General features: G+C 45.2%; 1 protein-coding gene and 1 pseudogene across 5 annotated transcripts in view; one reads left to right on the forward strand and one right to left on the reverse strand.

Annotated features, from left to right (window-relative positions):
* The window catches only part of LOC140070832 (capping protein, Arp2/3 and myosin-I linker protein 3-like), an 813,581-nt gene that overhangs the window by 702,034 nt on the left and 87,130 nt on the right, over positions 1-24,417 (reverse strand). The window lies entirely within an intron of this gene.
* On the forward strand, positions 10,166-11,880 carry LOC140068819 (T-complex protein 1 subunit alpha-like; annotated as a pseudogene).

Genomic DNA, 24,417 nt, shown 5'->3' on the forward strand with positions numbered 1-24,417 from the left:
TGTAAACTACTGAATTTTGAAAGGGTTATCAAACCTTGTGATAATAGTAAAGTTTGGAAAACTGTAGGGGATATATTTAAAACATTTTTAACAAATTTTATAAGGGGGTTTTGTAAATCTAGCTGGATGTATAATTCCCCTGTCTTATTCTCTAAAAGTCAATTGCTAGGGAAAAGGCATATGCATCCTGTACTAAACAGGTGGAATATGGCTCACAGTTTATGTAACATCTACACACTCTCCTCGCTACTGTCTACATTTACAGCTCTAATAGATGACATCTGACTTCTCTCACAAACTTACCATTGGCTGTGAAGAGATCAAATTATTCTAATGAGCCAAAAGGGCTATGGGGGTGTTGAAAAAGCCCCTCGTTCTATAGCTTTACTGGCTGTTACAGTGTAGAGGAGCACATCCTCCTTGCTACCTCCTTCCTATAATTTCGTCAGCTGCTTGTGAGATTACTGTAGGCAGAGGGAGGGGGAGAGTGCTGAAGAGGAGGGGAGACAGTGTAACAGATTGTAAAGCTACAGCACAGAGGTTTCCGGCTCATTAGCATCTTTTGAAAGTTTGATTTTAGAATGAAGGATCTGTGAGTAAGTGCCCCTGGTTTATCATGCTTAAATCTGGTGGTAGATTTATTTTAAGATGGAGGGTTAAGACATATCCCACTGTGTGCTCATACATTGTCCTTCTCGTCCCCCCTGAATGCGAGAGAAGAAGTGAACATGTAAGCAGTCAGCAATTGGCTGCTGCCAAAAAGCATGTTGTTTCCTCAGGGATGCCATTTCTACCTGGCAGGGCCTGCTAAGTGTGGAGATGGCATAATGGAGAAAATAATCACAATTCTTAGCCATGCTCAAGGGATTACAATTATTTAAAGGGGTATTCCTTGAATAAGCATAAATTGATATCCAAATGGCTCATAAAAATATATATAGTAATTTTTTTTTTTTTTAATTTGACTCCTCTGCACATACACTATAATGAAGAAATAAAATGCTACTGGCCCTGTAATCATAAGACACAGGACAGAAGATGACTGCTGGTCACATGTCCACAACGCACGTCCTGCACCTGTCTGGACAGGTCATTTGATCATCACTATGTTTGGCTGGTTGCTTGCAGTGCATCCAGTATAACCAGTGTTGTGGGGCAATGTGCAGTGATGACAGTTACACACACACATCATTACTATGGTAAGAGAGCAAGATGTGAAAATTATGTGGAAATTGTATAAAACTATTTCAATAAATATACAGTTAACTAAAAAAAAAAACTACTAGCAAGGACTTGGTAATATTGCATGGTATTGAGAGGTTTCGGTGGATAGTAAGATGCCTGCTGGACATGGATACTGCACACCCCGATATGGCCAAATGTGTTGTACCTTTAGCTTAACAGACTTTTGTGCTTTATCCTCTAAATGAGTAACTTATATAGCTTATCTCTATGATGGTGATGTTTTGAAATCTTTAGAGCAGTTACATGGGGAGTTTAACCTCTAAATGAAAATCATCTACTAAAAAAAATAAAAATAAAAAATAAGGCTAGAAATATTCACCTCCGCTCCTCTTCATCTTGATCCCGGCGCTGTTCCACCTTAATGTCCAGTGTGCATAGCCATGTCACATCAGAGAATTTTACTTCATCTAATTTAGCCAAAAAAGTGTTAGTGTCAAAATAGGGACCCTAGGGGAATCAACTGTTAAGGCCTTGCATATGTCATCGGATATGACACCTTCTAGGACGGCATTGCCCAGCATCTGATCTATATATTTCTTAAACTCTTTAGTAGGATCTTGATTAAGTTTCTGATCAACTGCTGTATCCGACAGTTGATTAAGTGCCTCTTGACAATAATCCTTCTTATCCATAATTACAGTGGCGCCCCCTTTATCCGCCTTCTTCACGATTATTGAGGGATCTTTTTTCAGTGATGTCAAAGCGTTCCTTTCATGTTTAGATAAATTATTAGACGCGTGGTTTTTACAAAAGTCCCATTTGTTTGAAACTTCGTCGACCACCATTTTCTCGAATGTATCAAGGACCCGGAGAGATCTTCCTCATTCCTTTAAGAAACACTTTTTTGGCTAAATTAGATGAAGTAAAATTCTCTCATGTGACATGGCTATGCACACTGGACATTAAGAGTCTATACACGAATATACTATACGACGAGGGAACTGTAGCGGTGCATGAAGCACTTAAGAAGGATTCCTCTTTGAATAATAGGGACATAAAATTTATCATGATGCTGCTAGAGGTCATTCTTAAGAAAAATTACTTTAGATTCGGTGAAGAGTTTTACTTGCAGCTACAGGGGTCTTCTATGGGGGCCCCTGTGGCTCCAAGTTATGCTAATATCTATATGGCATTTTTTGAGAATGAATTTGTACATAATTGCCAGTGGCCTGAATCCATTGGGTTGTGTACCAGATATGTGGATGATTTCTGTCTATTGTGGAAAGGGTCTGAACACAGCCTAGATGAGTTTATTGTGTATCTTAATCAATGTCATCCTCTTATCAAATTTTCTGCTGAGAAGAACTGTAATATGATTATCTCGATGTAGAAGTGTGGAAATCGCAAGATCAGTTTATCACCACTTCATATACTAAAGAGACAGATCGTAATAATCTGTTGAATTACGATAGTTATCATGCCCCCCAGACGTTTAAAGGTATCCCAAAAGGGCAATTTATACGGGCTCGAAGGATCTGTAGCAATGACAGTGAATATTTAATCGAAATGGAGAAATTGATGGAGAAATTGATAGAGAAATTTGCACAGAAAGGCTATCCTAGAAAAGAGGTAGAAAGGGTAGGTATGGAAGTGTCACTGTTATCTAGAGATGATGTCAGGTCACTTAAACCTAAATGTAGCCAAGAGAAGGTATCTTTTATCTCTCGATTTGATAAACATGCTCACCTTATTAAAAAAAACTATTGTTAAACACTGGCCTATACTTACCCACGATCCGAAGTATGGATCACTTTTTAGAAGTTGCCCCAAATTTATTTATAAGAAAGGACGCTTTATTGCCAATGAATTAATTAGTTCTGATGTTGCAGTAAAAAAGAAAACACGACAAGCATTTTTAGCTACAAATAAAAAGGGCACATTCGCTTGCCTGTCTAGCCAAAATTGCACAGGTATTATTAAAGGAGACACTTTTAATCACCCTAGAAAGGGGACACCTATACAAGTTAAGGGATTCTACACGTGCAATACCCAGTTAATTGTTTACATGTTAAAATGCCCGTGTGACTTAACCTATGTAGGACAAACAATGAGATCCATTAAAACTAGATTGAACGAACACAAATCTGTGATTAGACAGTTTCTTGGTAAAACGGACAAAGAGCTTAAGAGCAGCAGCGAAAGAGTTAAACACGAAACAGGAGTCGCAAGACATTTCTGAGAGTGTAGGCACAATGTCAGTGATTTACGGTGGTTAATACTAGAGAGTATTGAAATAAAAGAGGAGGCCGCTCTAAAAAAGAGATTACTTTAACGTGAAGTTTACTGGATTTCAACATTGGACACCCTTCAACCCCGTGGTCTGAACAAACAATGTCATTTTAATGTATTTCTAGAAGTGTGTATGTCTTTTGTATTATGTTTCTATGTAGGTGAGGTATAAGGTAAATTGGATAGTATTATAAGCTACTGAAAATAAGAAATGTGTATGAAAGTATTTAAATCCTCAACCAGCCGGTACCATGCATGTCTGAGGAAGGAGGACACACCTCCGAAACGTCACACAGGACTATAAGGGCGTTAGCGTCTCAGTGAAAGGCCATGGCCTCCTAGTGTGCAACTCTCTTGTGGACAATTGGCACATCTCGCCGAAGGCTTGGTGATGTATATGTGTTTTATGTCACTGAATGTTTTGATATATATAAAAAAAAACGTTGGATTGCAATTTTTGAGTCCGGTCATCTGTTTAAAGACGCTGTTTGAATGGGGAATGAGAGCCCTTATCACTAGACCGGTGTACACACTAGGAGCAATATAGTACGGAGCCTACTTCTTGTAAATACTGCCACCTGGTGACAATAGAGCTACTCGCAATAGAATTACTTGCCATCATTGTGTGCTATATACGTACAAGCTAACAATGCATTACATTATGGATAAATTACAAGTTAACTGTCATACATGAGTAATGTTATCCAAAACAGAAAGAAACGATGTCCGCGCTTCAGGAGATGTGCAGGTAAAAGCAGTTTTCCTTTATTAAGAATCCAAGTAAAATCCAAACATGGCAAAAGTACAATCGTGTGATGGTCCAGGTATATGACCTACGAGTTTCGCTCGTTTAGAGCTTAATCATGGTCTCCGCTATAGGAAAAGCAGAACAGCTATTTAAAGATCCCGCTCTGGTTCGGTGTGTAACATCGCAGTCACGTGACAACTTTCACGTGACTAAATCGCAACACGCCCCCCGTTCAGCGCGATATAATCCTATAATAAAAACTTCATATGGAACTAAAAGCAATGAAATTAAAGGTGAGAGATATGGTGACAATTAACACATTGGGGCAGATTTATCAAGTGTCTGAAAGTCAGAATATTTCCAATTGCCCATGGCAACCAATCACAGCTCCCCTTTAAAATATTCATGAGCACTGGTGAAATGAAAGCTGAGCTGTGATTGGTTGCCATGGGCAACTGGAAATATTCTGACTTTCAGACTGCTTGATAAATCTGCCCCATTGTTGTAGATAAGAGACATATAATAGGAGACCTGTGCATGGTAACTCACAGAGCTCAGAGGCACTATATCATATGAATGGAGAAACGGGGGCAAGAAGACAAGTCCCGATAACGTTGGAATTATGTACATAAAAATATATGTGGCACCTTTACCCTAAACACCCGTAATAATTAGATATATGGTGCTCAAAATTGAATATTGAATATCACTCTATGGTATGTATGCTAAAAATGAAATGAAAAAATGCAGACAGTTCCATGGACAGGAAATCAATGATAACATAGTACTAAGTCCTGCCTCAAGTTTATACCCGTTGGTTGGGTTGTTTTTAAAACGAACATCCAATAGGTTTCCCTGCTCATTAGTTTTTTTCTATGATCACCCCCTCTTTCCGGTTTTCTTACTTTTTCTATGCCCTGCCAACTAAAACAGCTGCTGTTGCCACTATGGAAATCACAGAAATGCCTAGAGGCGGCTGACATATTCGTTAGGTGTTTCCTAATACGTACTTTAAGAGAATTAGTGGTACAACCCACATATTGTATGTTGCACATAGTGCAGCATATCAAATAAACTGCAAATGTAGTGTTAAAGTTCAAGTATGTAGTAATTCTATATTTCTCATTGGTGACACTTGAAGTTAAACAATCTATGGTTAGGAGGTGTTCACAGGCTATGCATCTAAGGTAACCAAGTGTATTTTTTTACCTCGGCAGTACAGCTTTTAAACATGCCGGGGGAATAGAGATGAGCGAACACACTCGCCGAGCTTGATGCTCGTTCGAGCATTAGCGTACTCGTAACTGCTCGTTGCTTGGAGGAATACTTCGCCAGCTCGAGAAAATGGCATCTCCCGGCGTTTTGATTTTTGGCGGCCAGAAACAGAGCCAATCACAAGCCAGGAGACTCTGCACTCCACCCAGCATGAAGTGGTACCCTTAAGCGTCGATAGCAGTGGTTAGCTGGCCTGATCAGGTGACCCTGGAATAGACTAGCCCCTGCCCGCGCTGCTCGCATCATTCTCTGTCTGGATGTCGTTAGGGAGGGAGCTGCTGCTGCTGCAGGGATAGCGTTAGGGTGTTATATTAGCTTACTGTTAGGCAGGAGTGAGTCTACAAGAACCCAACAGCCCTTGTTAGGGCTAGAATAGCGTTATATTTTATTTTTTTTTGTTTGCTTGTGGCTGGCCTTGCTAGCTAGTACCATATTGTGACAAATTTGCAGGGAGACTTGCGAACGTTATATTTAGTTACATCTCAAACACCTAAGTGGGACAATTTGTTAGGGGTTGGATTGAATTAGGCACAGTCTGCTTTTTCATTTCTTTTTTTTTTTTTCAAAGCTAAAAGTCATCAGGCACAGCACAAAATCCTGTTGTGTGCTGTCAGTGTAGGTTGGAAACTAGCCATAGCAATAGGATAGCATTGTTTTGTTAAAAAAAACAAAAACACAAAAAAACCACCAAAAAAAAAAAAACACAAAAAAATTTTCAGTTTACACTTTCATTTTGAAAATGTTGAACCCGAGGGCTAGGGGTAGAGGACGAGGGCGTGGGCGTCCAACTACTGCAGGGTTCAGAGGCCATGGTCCTGGGCAGGGTGAGACACCACCTGCTGATGAGGGAGCAGGGGGACGCCGCAGAGCTACACTCCCTAGGTTCATGTCTCAAGTTACTGGGACCCGTGGTAGAGCAGTGTTGAGGGCAGAACAGTGTGAACAGGTGATGTCGTGGATTGCGGACAATGCTTCTAGCCATTTGTCCACCAGTCAGTCTTCCACGCAGTCCACCCATGTCACCGAAATCAGCACTCCTCCACCTCAGCCTCCTTCCCCCCAGTCTGCCCCCTCCCTGGAAAATTTGGCATCAGAGTCACAAACCACTTGTCCGGTTGCTGCTGAGCTCTTTTCCGATGCCCAGGTTTTCCACCGGTTGCAGTCTGTGGGTGATGATGACATTGTTGACGTAGTAGAAGAAGTGTGTAAAGAGGTGTCGGATGATGACAAGAAATGGTTGTCAGACAGTGGTGAAGTTGTTGTCAGGGCAGGAAGTCCGAGGGGGGAGCAGACTGAGGGATCGGAGGATGATGAGGTGACAGACCCAAGCTGGGTTGATAGGCCGGGTGAGCACAGTGCTTCTGAGACGGAGGCGAGTCCTCGACGAGAACAGGTTGGAAGAGGCAGTGGTGGGGCCAGACGGAGAGGCAGGGCCAGAGGCAGGGCCATCAGCGCCAAATGTTTCGATTTTCAGAAGTCTGGAGGGGTTCCACCACTACCAGCTTAACCACCACCAGTATGCACAGGCATATGAATGCTAAACACCCCACTCAATGGAACCAAGGCCGTTCACCTCCGGCCGGGCACACCACTGCTCCTTCCCCTGTGTCACCTGCTGCCTCTGCTAGTCAGCCCCCTGCCCAGGACCCCAGCCCAAACACCTCCCGTGCGAAAACCACACCTTCGCCTCCACGATACTCCACAGCATCCACCAATGTCTCCATGCGCAGCGTTCAGCTCTCCATACCCCAGACGCTGGAGCGCAAGAGGAAGTACAGTGCAACCCACTCACACGCCCAAGCCCTCAACATCCACATATCCAAACTAGTTAGCCTGGAGATGCTGCCCTATAGGCTGGTAGAGACCGAGGCATTTCGCAACCTCATGGCGGCGGCCGCCCCTCAGTATTCGTTCCCCAGCCTCCACTACTTTTCCCGATGTGCCGTCCCAGCCCTGCAAAAGCACATGTCAGACAACAACATCCGTGCCCTGACCAACCCCGTTTCTGACAAGGTCCACCTGACCACGGACACGTGGACGAGTGCTGCCGGGCAGGGCCACTATATGTCGCTGACGGCACATTGGATTAACTTGGTGGAGGCTGGGACCGAGTCTGACCCTGGGGCTGGTCATATACTGCCTACGCCGAGGATTGCGGGGCCTACCTCGGTCCAGGTCTCTCAGGCCTACTATGCCTCCTCCCACCCCTCCTCCACCATCCGTGGTCATGGCGCCATCGGTCGGTAGCTCTAGGCACAGCAGCAGTGCCGTCGCTAAGCGACAGCAGGCGTTCAAACTGCTGAGCCTAGGCTATAAAAGGCACACCGCCCAAGAGCTATTACAGGGCATCACGGCGCAGACTGATCTGTGGCTGGCACCGCTGAACCTGAAGCCAGGCATGGTTGTGTGTGACAATGGCCGTAACCTGGTGGCGGCTCTGCAACTCAGCAGACTGACACATGTGCCATGCCTGGCCCATGTGTTAAATCTCATAGTTCAGCGTTTCCTCAAGACATACCCCAATCTGTCTGATTTGCTCACAAAGGTGCGCCGCATCTGTGCGCATTTCAGGAAGTCCAGCACAGATGCTGCCACTCTCAGGGCAGCGCAGCGCCGCCTCAAACTGCCCGCTCACCGACCGTTGTGCGACGTGCCCACGAGGTGGAATTCAACATTAACCATTGTGACAAGGTCACTATTGAATTGGAGAGAAAATGAAGGTTTATGTGTATTACAGCAACCACAATGTGAATTGGGTCAAACTGGAAGCTGTTTTCCATGTGTTGGTCTCTTGGATGACCTGGTACAGGACCCTAATTGCAGGAGTGGAGACAGAAGTTTGATCACTGCTCCAGACCAAAGCTTCCAGATTCTAATGGGTCTAACAATGCAGCAGGTGTGCAATCCCTTAAAGCAGGGTGTGGAGCAGCCAGAAGTCGCTCTCTACCTGGAGACACAGAAGCTGGACTGTGTGAGAGCCACACGTGAGTGACACGGGGTTACTGAACGTATGTTTCATGCTGGCAGGGAGAAGCCCTCCAGAGGCTAGTGAGGGCCGCCAAGTGTTTAGTTAGAGCCGGACAAGCAAGGATTTTATTTGATGTTTTGTATGTTACTGCTGTTTTTGCTGGAATAAATGCACAGTTTCAACTTTAATCCCGCTGTCCAAAAGAGCTTTGACATTGCCGACCCCCACATTTGAGCTGAACCCCTACAATTGGTGGAGGATGCAATGGGCAGGTTGCTAGCAGCAACTGCATGACAAAAGCTGCGGATGAACTTTAACTTTGTGGAAATTTAAAGGGCCAGAAGTCTAATTCCTGGGTGAAAGCAGCTGCGGTGCTGCAAGGTCCAGACAAGACAATGGAGGAGCTGTTGGAGCAGCTGATACAGTCTAGCCTGAGACATGAACAAGTTATGGCTGATGTGCGACAAGCGCAACAAGAAGTACGATGGCCACCACTGTGCGGCAGCAAAGAATGGAAAGCCTGAATGCACGTCTGAGAGCAGAGAATAGTGTGCTGGCCTCTAACCTGGCTGCGATGTCTAAAGGTCCAGATGCAAGGAGTAAGAGTACTGTTGCTATGGACAACCAAAAGCAATGTTGGGGATGTCTGCAGGCGGATCACTGCATGAAAGGATGTCCTGTTGCTAAGAGGCCCAGTGTTTTGTTGGAGGTGCCATCTAGGAGGAGTAATACTGTTGCTACAAGCAACCAACCTCAAAAACGCCTGGACATATGGGATCGATTTCCTACAACAGAAGAATTGCACCATACAAGCCAGCACCGATACCAAACCTCTGATAAAGTGAAATATCCGGGAATTCCTGGTAAGACTGTTCGGGGCTTTGAGGGAGCTGGGAAGAGTGTAAACACTGTGAAAAATAATGTTACAGTGAGCTTGGGAAAGCCAGAGGTACATAATTATGGACTAACCAAAGGGCTGGTGAAGTGTGCGTGTTTCCAGAGGCTTGGGCACGTTTCCATTGACTGTCCATTAATGGTTGAACCATCTGCTGTTTCTGAGCAGAAGTACCTGTGATGACACAACATGTGCAACTTTCAAGGAAGACATTTGAAAGTACTGTGGGTGGAATCCAGTTGGGGGTTTGTATGGTTCCAGACCAAAAGATTTCCAAAATCATGCCAGAACTAATAATGTTTCTGAAGGTTGTTCATGAGAACCACAAGACTGTGACTTTAAACTTTGAGACTGAGTTTGGAACAGTGAAACATGAACTTGTTAAATTTGATGATATCGATGTGGAGATTGTGTTAGGCCGAGATTTCAAGTTCTGTGGGAAAATTCTGGTGGAAAATGATGTCCTTGCTAACCCTGATGTTTATCCACAGGAGACAAATTCCCCAGAAAATGCTGTGATCTCTCAGAAAGAACATGCGTCCATAGAGCCTTTACCCGATGATAAAAATGTGTGTAATGAAATGCTATGTGACAATGTCACCCCGTGTGCCTCTGGTGTACACCTGCAGAGTCTGTAGACTTGGTGGTAGGTGCTCGAGAGCTTGTGAAAACAGAGGCGTCTAGGTACTCAACGGCGCCCGTACAGGTTGTGGCTGCTAATAGTGAAAATTCAGTGTGTGAGGAAAATGTAACATTACATGATGTCAATGTTGTTACCAATGCTAGCACAGAAAAAGTTATGACTATGCCAGTATTAAGCACTAATAATGTGTTTGCTAATATCGACCAATTATCTCCTACACTGGCAGGGAACTATGATAAGATGTTGGTGGATGATATTGGCGATGTCACTATAACAAATGATGGTGCAACAATCTTGAAGCTTCTAGAAGTAGAACATCCTGCAGCTAAAGTCCTTTGTGAACTTGCTGATCTGCAAGACAATGAAGTTGGAGATGGGACAACATCAGTTGTGATTATTGCTGCAGAGCTGCTGAAGAATGCAGATGAGCTGGTGAAACAGAAAATCCACCCAACATCCATAATTGGAGGCTATAGTCTGGCTTGCAAAGAAGCTGTCAGATACATCAACGAGAACCTCACAATTAACACCGATGAGCTGGGGAAGGACTGTCTTCTTAATGCTGCAAAGACTTCTATGTCTTCTAAAATTTTTGGAGTTGATAGTGAATTTTTTGCTTCAATGGTGGTAGATGCTGCGCTTGCTGTAAAGTATGTGGATCCAAAGGGCCAGGCCCGTTACCCAATAAACTCCATTAATGTTCTTAAAGCTCATGGCCGGAGCCAGAAAGAAAGCATTCTTGTAAATGGTTACGCACTTAACTGTGTGGTGGGTTCACAAGGAATGAACAAGATGATTACGCATGCAAAAATTGCCTGCTTAGACTTCAGTTTGCAGAAAAGTAAAACGAAACTTGGAGTTCAAGTGATTATTTCCGACCCATCCAAGTTGGACCAAATCCGCCAGTGGGAGTCTGACATTACCAAAGAGAGGATTCAGAAGATTTTGGCAACCGGGGACTGGTGGAATCGATGACATGTGTCTCAAGTATTTTGTTGATGCAGGTGCAATGGCTGTGCGAAGAGTACTGAAAAAAGATTTAAAACGTATTGCCAAAGCATCTGGAGCTACGGTTTGTTCAACCCTTGCAAACTTGGAGGGAGAAGAAAGCTTTGAAGCCTCCATGTTGGGACAAGCTGAAGAAGTTGTACAAGAGAGAATATGTGATGATGAGCTGATTCTGGTCAAAAATACAAAGGCCCGAACATATGCATCCATCATTCTTCGTGGAGCTAATGACTTTGTGTGTGATGAAATGGAACGATCTGTCCACGATGCCCTCTGTGTGGTGAAGAGGGTGCTAGAGTCCAAATCAGTGGTACCAGGTGGTGGCGCTGTGGAGGCAGCACTTTTCATTTATCTAGAAAATTATGCTACAAGCATGGGCTCAAGAAAGCAACTAGCAATCACAGAGTTTGCAAGAGCACTTCTGGTTATTTCAAAAACCCTTGCTGTGAATGCTGCACTAGACTCTACTGACCTGGTCGCTAAGCTGCGAGCTTTCCATAATGAGGCTCAAGTCAACCCTGAAAGCAAAGCCTTAAAGGGGATTGGACTTGACTTGCTCAATGGGAAACCAAGGGATAACAAACAAGCGTGGGTTTTTGAACCCACTGTTGTCAAGACAAAGAGCCTGAAGTTTGCGACAGAAGCTACAATTACAATCCTTAGAATTGATGATCTTATCAAATTGCATCCAGAGAGTAAAGAAATACCATGAGGCACTGCAGTCTGGATCAATTGAAGGCTGATGTATCATAGAAACTGTCTTTTTTGTATTACTGTAATTTATAACTAGTAACTCTGTTTATCTTGCACTTCTTGGTCTTGTACCAAAAATTATCACCTGGACACTTAATAAAAGTAAAGTGTGAGCTTAAAAATAGCTGTTTGCACATAAAATCTATGTGTGTGCAAGATGTGGAGCCTGAGACCTGCTTTATCCAGGCAACATTCTACATGGATGACATCCCACGCAGGAAACCTTATTACAAGGGGTGAGCACATTACAAAAGAAAGATGTCCATTTAAAATTTGGAAAATTTGACCCTGGGGGTTGTAGTAAAGTCATCCCACCTATGGTTGTGATCAAAGGGGGGGGGGATATGTGACAAGGTCACTATTGAATTGGAGAGAAAATGAAGGTTTATGTGTATTACAGCGACCTCAATGTGAATTGGGTCAAACTGGAAACTGTTTTCCATGTGTTGGTCTCTTGGAAGACCTGGTACAGGACCCTAATTGCAGGAGTGGAGACAGAAGTGTGATCACTGCTCCAGACCAAAGCTTCCAGATTCTAATGGGTCTAACAATGCAGCAGGTGTGCAATCCCTTAAAGAAGGGTGTGGAGCAGCCAGAAGTCGCTCTCTACCTGAGACACAGAAGCTGGACTGTGTGAGAGCCACACGTGAGTGACACGGGGTTACTGAACGTATGTTTCATGCAGGCAGGGAGAAGCCCTCCAGTGGCTAGTGAGGGCCGCCAAGTGTTTAGTTAGAGCCGGACAGGCAAGGATTTTATTTGATGTTTTGTTTGTTACTGCTGTTTTTGCTGGAATAAATACACAGTTTCAACTTTAACCCTGCTGTCCAAGAGAGCTTTGTCATTGCCGACCCCCACATTTGAGCTGAACCACTACACCATGTTATCCAGAGTTTACCAGCATCGCAGAGCGATTGTAGACTGCCAGATGTCAACTTCCACCAGAACTGGTAGTCAGGTCAGTCAGCTTCCTCAAGTCTACAATGAGGAGTGGATGTGGATGTCTGATATCTGTCAGGTGCTGAGTAACTTTGAGGAGTCAACACAGATGGTCAGCGGCGATGCCGCCATCATCAGTCTCACCATCCCGCTGCTTGGCCTGTTGATAAACTTTCTGGTCAGCATGAAGTCGGAAGCTTTGCGCTCGTCACAAGAGACGGAGGAAGAAGATTCCCTTGTTGATAGCCAAAGCACCCTCAGGTCTGTTTCTCAGCGCATATCGGAGGAGGTACAGGAGGATGAGGAGGAAGAGGAGGAGAATGTTGGCGAGACAGAAGAGGGGACCATTGTTCAGTCCTTCACTGTTCAGCGTGTATGGGCAGAAGAAGAGGAGTTGGAGGAGGAGGAAATGGACAGTCAGACCAGTGAGGGGTGTGAATTCTTGCTAGGCTGCCTATCCCATGACCCTCGCGTTCAAAGAATTTATTCCAGCACCGATTACTGGGTATTCACTCTCCTGGACCCACGGTACAAGCAAAATCTTTCCACTCTCATCCCTGGAGAGGAAAGGAGTGTGAGAATGCATGAATACCAGCAGGCCCTGGTGCACAAGCTGAAACAGTATTTCCCTTCTGACAGCGCTAGCGGCAGAGGGCGTACTTCTGCGGGACAAGTAGCGAGGGAGAGTAGGCGAGCAGGCAGCTTGTCCAGCACTGGCAGGGGTACGCTTTACAAGGCCTGTGCCAGTTTTATGTCACCCCAGCAAGACACTGTCACCTGTCCCCAGTCTCGGCAGAGTAGGGCTGATCTTTACAGAAAGATGGTGAGGGAGTATGTAGCTGACCATACCATCGTCCTAAATGATCACACAGCTCCCTACAACTACTGGGTTTCAAAGCTGGACATGTGGCACGAACTGGCGCTGTACGCCTTGGAGGTTCTTGCCTGCCCTGCCGCTAGCGTGTTGTCTGAGCGGGTTTTCAGTGCAGCTGGTGGCATCATCACCGATAAGCGTACACGCCTGTCAACTGACAGCGCTGACAGGCTGACGCTTATCAAGATGAATAAAGCCTGGATTTCTCAGGATTTCCATTCTCCACCCGGTGAAAGAAGCTCAACCTGAATAATGTATGCACTCCTCCTCCTCATTGTCCTCCTTCTCCTCCTCTTTGTACACTAAAGCAGAAAAAAACTGGCTATTTTTTGCCAGGGCCAACTGGCTCTAGCTATAGTACTCTATGTATTTAATTTTTCTGGAGGACCACCTACCTGCTCCTCTGGTTTGAAAACTGTTTTGGACTGCCACATACAGGCACTATCCAAATTTAATTGTCTCCATAGCAGCCTCCACACGTTGTCTCCATTGCTACCTCCACACATCATCTCCATAGCTGCCTCCCAAAGTCGTCCATATAGCTGCCTCCATACATCGTCCCCTTAGCAAACGAGCTGTGTCAGGCAGAATTTTGGGTTGTTTTCATGGCTTCCACATCAAACTTGTTAACTTTGTCCACCCTGCTGTGTTATCCACAAAATATACTGGCAAACTTGTATCATTTACCGATATTATTTCAGCGCTTCTTGCGCATCTGTTTACATTCCGCTCACCCGCCATAACCAAAACTTATAAGAACACTACTACACTTGATCTTATACAAAAGGTTCTTAGAAGTGCTGTTTGTAGCCCCCGCCTGCTTTGAAAATGATACTTTTTTCAAAGTAAACGCTTCTGGCCCCCAGGCCCATTTTGGGTGGGGAGGAGCCGAGAGACAGGGGCTTGGACAGGCGAAAGCTCGTCTGGCAGTGGACCGCCAGCTCCATCCCAAGATTAGGCAGCCTCAGAGGCATCCATGCATACTGCCCCTGTTGTTTCCTGTCCATTTTGCCTCCACGATCCTCCACAGCGCAAAGCTTGAGAGAGTGGAGACAAAGAGACAAAAGACTGATGGTGATGTCCAATGATGTCTCTCTCCTATCACCCTCTCTCACACACAGTCTCCCCTTAGTCACTAGTATGGTAACTCTTTATACACAAACTAACATTTCCAAAGTGAATATTCCCAATCTCCTATTGGTTCATGTTAGTCCGTATACCATGTGAGGACCATAGATGATCTCAATCAAGTTCATAAATATGTAAACTTAAACTAATTAACTTATATATACATATGCTATTAACAAATAGATGTGCTAGTATAAAGGTTGTCTAGCAGATACCAGTATTCCATGGGAACTCTGAAACCATAATGTACCATGACGAGTCAAGATAAATGACAATAGTTCAGTATAATAAAGGAATTTACATTTTACCAAAGGCAACTGACCATATACCATCTGCCTTTAAAGTACAATGGAATATCCCCAACTATCTCATTCAGTATGTCTTTGATTCCCAATATAAAGCATATCAATATATCATACATAAACCTACATTCTACTACTGATACAATAATAACATAATACGATCATGAATTTATATTTGTTCATCTTGAATGAATATTTATCCTACATGAATACTTTTAAGAATAACAGAATATCATATACGTGTAATCATATGGTCTCACCCTATGCTAAAGTCATTTTAATGATATTAATATTTTACATGTCCCCTTATCAAACAAGCTGTGTCAGGCTCATTTTTCGGGTGTTTCACCAGATACGTTATGATCACTGTGGATACGTTATGGATCACTATGTCGCCACCATGCTGTGTTATCGACTAAATATACCGTCAACCTTTTGTTCACATAGGAAATCATTTCAGCGCTTCTTGCTCACCTACTCTGCCGCCTTAACCAGGCAAAATACTGATACATACAGTGCTACACGTTATCCTCGCCAAAAGGAATTTTTAAAATTGGTTTGAAGCCTGAGTCCATTTGGGGTATGTCGCCATGCCACTCTCTAGCCTGCCGCTGCTGCCGCTGCATGCCATCTTCTATAGTGTCAGGGTCAATTATTGGATGTTTTAGATACTATCTAGCCTCATTCGGTCACTCTGTCATGGCCATGATGTTGCCCATAATTTTGGCAAAATGGTGCGATTAAGCAGCCTCAGAGGCATCCATGCATGCTGCCCCTGCTGTTTCCTGTCCATTTCCATCATTTTCTGAGGTTTCCAGGTGTTTGGCCAAGCTTCCCTGTGCAGAGCCTTGATCCCCTTGAAAAATGCTCGAGTCTCCCATTGACTTCAATGGGGTTCGTTATTCGAGACGAGCACTCGAGCATCGGGAAAAGTTGGTCTCGAATAACGAGCACCTGAGGATTTTAGTGCTCGCTCATCTCTATTGGGGACACAATAGAGCCTATGGAAGGGTCTTTTTTAGAAATAAATCTAAAAATAGTAACCAAACGAATATGTCAGCCGCCTCTAGGAAATTTCCGTGATTTCCACAGTGGCAACAGCAGCTGTTTTAGGTGGCATGGCATAGAAAAAGTAATAAGACCGGAAAGAGGGGGTGGTCATAGAAAAAAGCTAATGAGCAGGGAAACACATTGGATGTTCGTTTTAAAAAGAACCCAACCTACGGGTATGAACTTGAGGCAGGACTTAGTACTATGTTATCATTGATTTCCTGTTCATGGAACTGTATGCATGGTTTCATTGCATGTTTAGCATACATACCATAGAGTGATATTCAATTTTGAACACCATATATCTAAATATTACGGGTGTGTAGGGTAAATGTGCCACATATATTTTTATGTACATAATTACAACGTTATCAGGATTTGTCTTCTTACCCCCGTTTCTCCTTTCATATGATATAGTGCCTGTGAGCTTCGTGAGTTACCATGCACAGGTCTCCTATTACATGTATCTAATTTGCAACAATGTGTTAATTGTCACCATATCTCTCACCTTTAAATTCATTGCTTTTAGTTCCATATGAAGTTTTTATAATAGGATTACATCGTGCTGAACGGGGGGCATGTTGCAATTTAGTCACGTGAAAGTTGTCACGTGACTGTGACATCACACACCGAACCGGAGCGGGATCTTTAAATAGCTGTTCTGCTTATCGTATAGCGGAAACCATGATTAAGCTCTAAACGAGCGAAATGCGTAGGTCATATACCTGGGCCATCATACGATTGTACTTGGATTCTTAATAAAGGAAAACTGCTTTTACCTGCACATCTCCTGAAGCGCGGACATCGTTTCCTTCTGTTTTGGATTCTATGCCTGAGGTCCGTGTGGCTTGCTAGATGCTTCTTGCGCAAGGAGCAAATCAAAATGGAAGGCGAGCTGGAACTTTGAACCCTTTTTTGTATTTTATGAGTAATGTAGAGATGGGCGAATTTGTTAAAATTCGTTTCGTCCCGAAACAGGCATTTCCTGGCTGCAGAGAGCCTGTAGGGTGTTGTAGAATGTTGTGCCATGCTTAAATATGCATAGGGAGCGTGGTTTGGTCTTCAAACAATGCTGTGTTTTAGTATGACACGCACATGACAGCCGCAGCTCTTAGAATCGCTTCACTCTTCACTTCCATGTGCACTTACATAGGCCAACTTCCGCAAATAAGTGAAGCGGGAACGCAGCCTGAAAAGGTAACGTCTGTGCCAGCTCGAAAGGACCGAGCTGAGGGCCAAAATCCCACTATAACATCAAAGAGTGCACTCTTTGTACACTGACATCAGATGATTCCATAGATTACGACAGAACCTATTCTGTTAAACGCGGATACATGTGGAAAGCCCCCCAAAAGAGTGCAGAGGATGTCGGCAGTAATTTTGCATTGACGTCACTGATCATTTTACCCTTCTTTTCACACGCCAGTGTCCTCTTTCAATCGGTCAATAATCCATCAGTATTGCTGAAGCCAAAAACAAACAGGAGTTGATCCAGAATAGAGATAAGCAGCAAATGGGATACTTGCATGTCCTCTGTGTTCTGTATCCACTCCTGCTTTTGGCTATCAATCTTGAAGCTTTTCATCCTTCTGGCAGATGAAATGAAGGTGAAAACCAAACATAGTGGCAACGTAATGGAGTGATGGAGGGTGAAAACAGCATTATGGAAATCACAGGGTATTCCAGGGAGACAGCGGTCAGTTGGCAGCAGCATGAGTAGGCTGCAGAGTGGCACAATGACAAACTGTGGAGGTGGTGGAAACATGGTAGGCCACAAAGTGGCACAATGATAAGAGTGTCGAGGTGGCGGCAGCAGAAGCAGCAGCAGGAGCCCACAGGTGGCAGCAACAGTGATAGCCACAGAGTGGCACAATGATTTAGTGTGGAGGTGGCATCAGCAGCAGAATCCCACAGGTGGCAGCAACATGGTGGCAGTAACAGGGAAAGCCACAGAGTGGCACAATTATATAGTGTGGAGGTGGCAACAGCAGCAGCAGTAGCAACAGGAGGCCACAAAGTAGCACAATGATAAGAGTGTGGAGGTGGCGACAGAAGAAGCAGCAGGAGTCCACAGGTGTCAGCAACAAAATGGCAGCAACAGGGAAAGCCACAGAATGGCACAATGATATATTGTGAAGGTGGCATCAGAAGCAGCAGGAGCCTTCAGAGTGGCACAATGATATAGTGTGAAGGCGGCATCAGAAGCAGCAGCAGCAGGAGCCTGCAGAGTGGCACAATGATATAGTGTGTTGGTGGCATCAGAAGCAGCAGCAGCAGGAGCCCGCAGAGTGGCACAATCATATAGTGTGAAGGTGACATCAGTAGCAGTGGCAGCAGGAGGAGCCAACAGAGTGGCACAATGATATAGTGTGTTGGTGGCATCAGAAGCAGGATCCCACAGGTGGCAGCAACATGGTGGCAGTAACAGGGAAAGCCACAGAGTGGCACAATTCTATAGTGTGGAGGTGGCATCAGCAGCAGCAGCAGCAACCGGAGGCCACTAAGTAGCACAATGATAAGAGTGTGGAGGTGGCGACAGAAGAAGCAGCAGCATGAGTCCACAGGTGTCAGCAACAAAGTGGCAGCAACAGGGATAGCCACACAGTGGCACAATGATTTAGTGTGGAGGTGGCATCAGCAGGATCCCACAGAGTGGCACAATGATATAGTGTGAAGGTGGCATCAGAAGCAGCAAGACTGGAAGAGTGGCACAATGATATAGTGTGAAGGCCGCAGCAGCAGCAGGAGCCCGCAGAGTGGCACAATCATATAGTGTGAAGGTGGCATCAGAAGCAGCAGCAGGAGCCCGCAGAGGGGCACAATGATATAGTGTAAAGGCGGCATCAGAAGCAGCAGCAGGAGCCCGCAGAGGGGCACAATGATATAGTGTGAAGGCGGCATCAGAAGCAGCAGGAGCCCGCAGAGTGGCACCATGATATAGTGTGGAGGAGGCGGACAATTCCAGTCCCTGGTAAAGATGGTAGGAGGCAGATGGTGCAACTAGCAGCAGATGTGTGGCATCAGGCGATTGGCAGCATCAGAATAGTAGCTGAGGCAGGTAGTTAGAACCCCAACTCATTCCTCAACGTTTGGAGGAGGCGCCATGGCTGATCTAATCTAAAGCATTAGGCATTGGTGAGTTGAAATCCTAGCAGATCCAAGCCCGATTCATCTTGACAAAGGTCAGTCTCTCCACATTACGGGTGGACAAGCGGGTTCTCCTGGGGGTAACGATGGCCCCCGCCGTACTGAACACCTGCTCTGATGCCACACTACTGGCCGGGCAGGACAGCTTCTCTACTGCAAACTCCGCAAGTTGCAGCCACGCATCAAGTTTGGCTGCCCAGTAGTCCATGGGATCCTCTACCTCAGGTGGTAAAGTGCTGTCCAAGTAGGCCACCACCTGCTGGTGCAGTGTCTGCTTCATGTCCTGCTGCTGCCGGTGGCAGCTACCCTCCTCACTAGGCGGGTGAAGGAAATTGCTCATTAAGGAATCCAGACTTAAGCGACTGTTGATGGAATTGCTACTGCTCCTACCCCGCCCCCCAGCTCCCCACAGCAGCCGTGGTAGTAGTACGTGAGCAATGACTGCCAGGAATCCCCCCGTCAGACCTGACAGAGGATGGATAATGGCGCACATAGGCAGCGGCCAACTGTGTGCTCAGTATTTCTCTATAGTATGCCAGTTGTTCCTTGCTCTCAGCAGCAGGAAAAAAGTCACCCATTTTGGACCAGTAGCGAGGGTCCAAGAGGGTGGACTATTCGGCTGTCACTAGTTAGGCAAAGCAGCATGCTGCAGGCGATCTGCGCAAGTGACTGAGGGACTCCCGGCCTCCATATCCACAGTATACTGCCACAGTGCTTCTGGGTCATCTGCCTCGTCTTCTACCTCCTCCGGATGCTCCTGCTCCTTCTCTCCTGTCACCTGAGTAGAAAAACCACAAATTGCACCAGACTCTGCTTGTGCTCCAATGTCCTCCTCCTCCTCCAGTTCAGCCCCCACCCGATTCATGTGGTCATGCGATGTAGTCTCCACTTCTCCAGTGCCTTGACCAGACAGATTTTGCAGCATGAGTTCCAGGACATGAAGCATTGGAATGATGTTCATCCCGCAGTCCTGGCAACTGACAAATAACGTGGCCTCTTCAAAAGGCCTGAGCAAACGGCAGGTGTCACGCATGAGCTGCCAGTGGCTGACATCAAAGTTACACAGGGGAGTACTATGGTCCGCTTGCATCATCAAAAAATCATTAATGGCTTTTCTCTGTTCATACAGGCGGTCTAACATATGGAGGCTGGAATTCCAACGGGTTGAAACATCGCATATCAGACTATGTTGGGGTAGGCCGCTCTGGCGATGCAACTCGAGGAGGGTGTGCTTGGCTTTGTAAGAATGGCTGAAGTGCGTGCACTGTTTCCTGGCCATTTTTAGAATGTCTTGCAGATGGGTGTAAGACTTCAGGAAGTTCAGGAAGACTGCAGGGCGCATGGACCATTCCTCCTCGGTGCAGCGCAGACACCATGTTCCTCCCATTGTCTGTCAACGTGGTTCCGATTTTTAGTTGTCGCGGAGAAAGCCACACATTGATTTCTCCTTGCATGACGCGGAGCACATGTGGTATGATGGAGCAGCACATGTGGAGGCTGAGGTGGTGGTGGAGAAGGAGCAGGTGGACACTGGCGCAGGAGCAGCAGTTTTACAACGTGGAGATAGCGCCGTCTCTTGTGGAAGTTGTTTGTGTGGCTGGGCGGGAAGCACATTCACCCAATGGGCCGTAAAGGACATATACTGGCCCTGACCATAATTACAGCTCCACACGTCCGCGCTGCCGTGCACCTTGGAAAAAACTGATAAGCTCAAGGACTGGCCCACCTTCTGTTGAACATATTGGTGAAGGGCTGGCACAGCCTTTTTGGAAACAAAATCGCGGCTTGGAACTCTCCACCTCGGTTCGGCACAAGCCAATAGTTCTCTGAAGAGTGCAGAGTCCACGACTTGGAAAGGGAGAGATTGCAGTACCAACAACTTCGACAAGAGCACGGTCAGCTTCTGCACCTTAGGATGGCTGGACGCATAGAGTTGTCTTTTTGTAATCGCCTCGCTCAACAACTGCTGGCGCCATGCGTAACGAGGAGCAGGAACATCTGGACTGGGAGATGATGTCAAAGACAAACAGCTCCCTTCGGCAGAGGTGCTGGAGCCTTGACTTGCTGAAACAGCAAGTGTGCCATTAGGTGCTGCTGCTGTTGCTGCGCCTGCAGGATGGACCGCATCTGACACCCGTTTCACCCAGGCCATTGGATGGTGACACTGCATGTGTTGGCGCAGGGCCATGGTGCCAAGGTTAGCTCCCTGGCCACGCTTCACTTTCTGCCCACAGAAACGACATATACCCACGCTCGGCTCCTCTGGTGTCTTTACAAAAAGCTGCCACACCGCTGAGGTGGTAATTTTACCGCCAACACTCTGCACTGAGCGACTACTACCGCCGCTGCCTCGCTGAGCCCCTGTGCCACTGCTTATTTGGGCCTGCGAATCGGGATTTGTACCCTGCGGACGTTTGGCTCCCATCCTCGCACTGCTGCCACCCTGCTGACTCACAGCCACAGTAGCGACTTGCTGCCTGCTCCGCAAGCTAACACTCTCTTCGCCCGTCGATAATGAATACCCTGCTACACCCGGCTCCCAAGTGTGATCGGCTACATCATCGTCAATTTGCGTTTCCCGGTCACTGCTACTCTCCTCACTGGTGTCAATATGCACAGCCTGTCTACTGCAGGAAGCAGCGAGAGTCTGCCCCACCTCTTCACTGCAAAGCAGCTGTTGACTGTCCTCAAACACTTTGTCCTCGCTGAATAGTGGCGCTGAGCCCAGATCACCTAGTAGCTCTCTGGCTGCGGGAAAGGAACAGGACAGAGCCTGGTTGAGGACAGGTGAGTTGGTTGTTGATCAACACACTGCCACTAGATGACAAAGGCAGTTCTGGCCTCACAGAGTCACCCCTGCTGCGAAATCCCTTTACTGTGCTGCCACCTCTGCCTGCTCCACCTGCCACCCCTATGTCTGACATAGTGGTTTATAAACTACGTGGATTTGACACGTAAATCTGGCTGTAAAGTAGAGCCCCCAAAAGGTATGGCAATGTGCGTTATACAGATACCCCACAACTGATAGTGTAATTTCAGCAAAAATCACTGTATAAACTACGTGAATTTGACACGTATATCTGGCTGTAAAGTAGAGCCCCCAAAAGGTATTGCAATGTGCGTTATACAGATACCACACAACTGACAGTGTAATTTTAGCGAAAATCACTGTATAAACTACGTGGATTTGACACGTAAATCTGGCTTTAAACTAGAGCCACAATAAGGTATTGCAATGTGCATTATACAGATACCCCACAACTGACAGTGTAATTTCAGCGAAAATCACTGTATAAATTATGTGGATTTCACACGTAAATCTGGCTGTAAACTAGAGCCCCCAAAAGGTATTGCAATGTGCGTTATACAGATAACCCACAACTGACAGCTCACTAATGCAGATGCATGAATGTCAAACAGATTTCTTCCTATTCGATTTTGTCACTAAATAGAGCTGCTATTTGGGGTATACAGATCCCCCTTAAAGAACAACCAGGGATTAGTCCACCAATCGCTACTGCAGATGCGATAAAGTCAAACAGATTTCTTCCCATTCGATTTTGTCACTAAATAGAACTGCTATTTGGGGCATACAGATCCCCCTTAGAGAACAGCGAGGGATTGCAGCAAGAATCGCACAGCACAATAGCAGCAGCTGGACGCTACAACATGAAGTGTGAAGTGCCGAGATAGAAAATGGCTGGGTTTTATAGGGCTGTGTGACATCACATAAGCCTGCCGGTCGCTGATTGGCTTACAGGTCTGCAGATGTCATCGGGGGTGTTCCTTTCTCCTTCCTAGAGTTCTCTGCCCCATGTAACACGTTGTTCTCGCGCCCGAACGGAGCCGGCACCAGAAGCAGCGGCTGTCAGCTGTCTATCACAGTTGACACCGCGCTGTAACACCCGCAATCGGAGCAGACTGTTTCCGCTATGGATCGGATCCCCTGTGCCGCTTACCCGGGGATCTGATCCACTTCTGGGCAGCCCCGAGGACTGCCATGTGCCCCGGAGCTGCCCGCTCTCCCTGGCAGTCAGATCCCTTCCAGGTCTGACTGTAAACTGTCTGCGCATGCTCAGACAGTTCACACTGCTGTACAATAAAATAGTATTGTATAGCAGTGTATTGAACTTGAACCAGCGATCAGAGCATCGCTTGTTCAGGTTCAAGTATGGAAAAGTAAAAACATGTAAAAACACTAAACACTACACTAGAATAAATAAAAAATAAATAAATACATAAAAATATAAGCCCCAAAATGTCACTTTCCCATAAAAACACAAAAACACCCCTGCATATTTGCTATTGCCGCGTCCATAACAATCTTTATAATAAAACAGAATAGTTACTGGACCCGCACAGTAAACGCGAAGAAGAAAAAAAAAAAAACATTCCGAAAAAAGATAATTTTTCATTAATACCCTATAAAAAATGCTCTAAAAAGTGATTTAAAAAATTTTACGCACTCTAAAATAAGCCAACTAAAAAGAACAACTCTTCTCGCAAAAAATTAGCCCCTAACCAGATTTGTCAGCCGAAAAATAAAAAAGTTATGTATATGAAAAGATAGTGATGCTGAAATGAACAACATTTTCTCCAAATTAGTTTTTATTCAGTACAATAATAAATACAATAATGAATAAAATACACAAAACCCCCACATATTTGGTATCCCTGCGTCTGTAACAATCTTCATAATAAAACAATCATTATTAGATCCTCAAAGTGGATTTTGTAATCGCGGCGACCCATAGAATAAAAATAATATACTATTTTTATGGTATGGTTAACGGCCCAAAAAAAAGAAAAACACATAAAATTTTCCTTCCCACCACATATAAGGTATCGGTACTCAAAAGAAATTGGGTATTAAACCTGGTGGAGCCTTTCTTCATTTTATCCCTTGCAAATGTTCAATTTTCCACCGAAAATTAGTGCATTATGAAAAAATATTACAATTTGTAGACTGCACCTCCATTTTGTTTTAACCCCTATAAAACACTATAAACACTTAAAAGTAGTTTTTCATATGTTGAGGGGTGTAGTTTCCATAATGGGGTAATTTATGAGTCTAGCTATTATTTAGGCCCCTCAGTGTCAATTAGAATTTGAGCAGGTCCATCTAAATACGGGTTTAGGTGATTTTACAAAAAATGTGAAAAATGATACCTAAATTCTGTGCCTCATAACATTCTAGTAAAATATGTGGAATC

The sequence above is a fragment of the Engystomops pustulosus genome, chromosome 7, assembly GCF_040894005.1.
Source record: "Engystomops pustulosus chromosome 7, aEngPut4.maternal, whole genome shotgun sequence".
Lineage (NCBI taxonomy): Eukaryota > Metazoa > Chordata > Amphibia > Anura > Leptodactylidae > Engystomops > Engystomops pustulosus.